Here is a 2,500-nt window from a genome sequence, read left to right as displayed (position 1 = left end):
TTGTGAAAAAATGAAATTCGTGGTTTTTGAGATGTGAGGGTTGGAATGGCCTCCAAATGTCCCCAAATGAATACCATGAAATTCTTGGTGCACGAAAGTTTTGAGTTCGGAGGGTTTTGCACATGGCCAAGTTGGTCGGTGCACCGCGGCATAGCTAGATGGCTTGTGTGGAGTTTTGTGAAAAAATGAAATTCGTGGTTTTTGAGATGTGAGGGTTGGAATGGCCTCCAAATGCCCCCAAATGAATATCATGAAATTCTTGGTGCACGAAAGTTTTGAGTTCGGAGGGTTTTGCACATGGCCAAGTTGGTCGGTGCACCGCGGCATAGCTAGATGGCTTGTGTGGAGTTTTGTGAAAAAATGAAATTCGTGGTTTTTGAGATGTGAGGGTTGGAATGGCCTCCAAATGTCCCCAAATGAATACCATGAAATTCTTGGTGCACGAAAGTTTTGAGTTCGGAGGGTTTTGCACATGGCCAAGGTTGGCGGTGCACCGCGGCATAGCTAAATGGCTTGGTGGGGAGTTTTGTGAAAAAATGAAATTCGTGGTTTTTGAGATGTGAGGGTTGGAATGGCCTCCAAATGCCCCCAAATGAATACCATGAAATTCTTGGTGCACGAAAGTTTTGAGTTCGGAGGGTTTTGCACATGGCCAAGGTTGGCGGTGCACCACGGCATAGCTAGATGGCTTGGTGGGGAGATTTGTGAAAAAATGAAATTCGTGGTTTTTGAGATGTGAGGGTTGGAAAGGCCTCCAAATGCCCCCAAATGAGTACTGTAAAAGTGTTGGTGCACAAAAGTTTTGAATTGGATGCATTTTGCACTTGGCCAAGTTGGTCGGTGCACCGCGACTAGATAGGTTGGTGCCAAAATTTGTCAAATTTAAGACCTTGGCCAAACTGAATGAAATTTTGTGGGGAGGTTCCTGATATTGTTTAGTGGTGGACTGGAAAAAATGAGGTCGAAATTCGAAGTCTACATGTGCTTTTCTATTTTTCCCGATTTTACACATACCCGGTAAGTAAAAAAAATAAAAAAAATAGTTCCCCTTCGAGAAAAATTATGAAATTTGGTGAGCAAGGAGATACCATTATTCTACGAATTACTGCAAAAAATCGCATCAAAATTCGAAGTATAGCCCGAGATATGGACTTATGTCTGCTCAAAAAAAGTGTATCTACTTGTACAATTTTGCCTTTTGCATATTAACCTCTTATAGGGGGGGAGTGCTCCTTGAGCCGGCCAGCTCCACACTGGCAGGTTTTAAAGGGAGCTTGATGAGGCCTCCCCCCTCACGTGGTGCGTGCGTTAGCATGTTTATCATGGCACAACTAGCCTCTTCATAGTTGTTGAGCTTTATTAATACCAACACACGGTCGTCACTGATCGTTGGTTAGCTCGGCAGCTAGTCCCTCGGATATTGTGGAAAGTTATTTTCATGCCTAGCGATGCTTGACCCTGCGTCACTTGATGTTTCCATTTGCTTGCTTGCCCATGGTAGGTGGGGGGTGGACCGTCTTGTGGTGTGGTGTCTTGCGAACGTGAGGGTGTGTGAGTTGTAATCGAGATGCACTTGCTGGCTGGCTCCATGCCTTGCGTATCGAACGGTCAAGCATGCATCTCTTCCATTTTCACCCGTTGCCTTGGGTGATATTGGTTGATCAGTCCCTGTGTTGCCTACCCACTAGACGGTACTTCTGTGGTTGCTTCGAATTCTATCTTTCCATCACGAAGAGGTGTTGGAGGATCCTAATGTCACGCACGTGTTCCATCTAGTGAAACATCTCAGTGATGCACGTGTTGTGGCTAGTTCTTTTGGATGCGGTGCATTATATGAACTCGGGTTTACTTTAGCGACCCAGTCAACATAATTCGGTTGTGTCCCTTGATTGAGACGTTGTCCTTGAACTTGTTGTGAACAATATCGTTCTTCCACAACCCGTCGTCTTGAGTGCGATGGAAGGCAAATAAGATGTGCTTTGGCATGTCATGCACGTACTCGATTGCGGGAAGTGTGAGAAAGTGTTGTTGACAACCCGTGGGAAATGGAATGTGGCAAATCGTGATGAGCTCTTCGTGGATCTGCGAAGAAGACGACCTTTGGGCCTGTTGGAAACGAGGGAGGCGATGTTGAACTGCGAAGAAGATGGACTTTTGGGTTGTTTGAATCAATGGGAGGCCACGCGAGAACTCCGAATACTATGGACTCTTGGGTTGTTGGAAGCAACGGGAGGCCCCGCTAGAACTCCGAATACTACGGACTCTTGGGTTGTTGGAAGCAAGGGGAGGCCCCGCTAGAACTCCGAATACTATGGACTCTTGGGTTGTTGGAAGCAAGGGGAGGTCCCGCTAGAACTCCGAATACTACGGACTCTTGGGTTGTTGGAAGCAAGGGGAGGCCCCGCTAGAACTCCGAATACTACGGACTCTTGGGTTGTTGGAAGCAAGGGGAGGCCCCGCTAGAACTCCGAATACTATGGACTCTTGGGTTGTTGGCAAC

This window comes from Vigna unguiculata, unplaced genomic scaffold (genome assembly GCF_037176805.1).
Source record: "Vigna unguiculata cultivar grain cowpea cultivar isolate G323 ecotype 2 unplaced genomic scaffold, ASM3717680v1 ptg000029l_ERROPOS232281+, whole genome shotgun sequence".
Classification (NCBI taxonomy): Eukaryota; Viridiplantae; Streptophyta; class Magnoliopsida; order Fabales; family Fabaceae; genus Vigna; species Vigna unguiculata.
The sequence above is the reverse complement of the archived record's forward strand: the minus strand, read 5'-3'. Positions refer to the sequence as shown.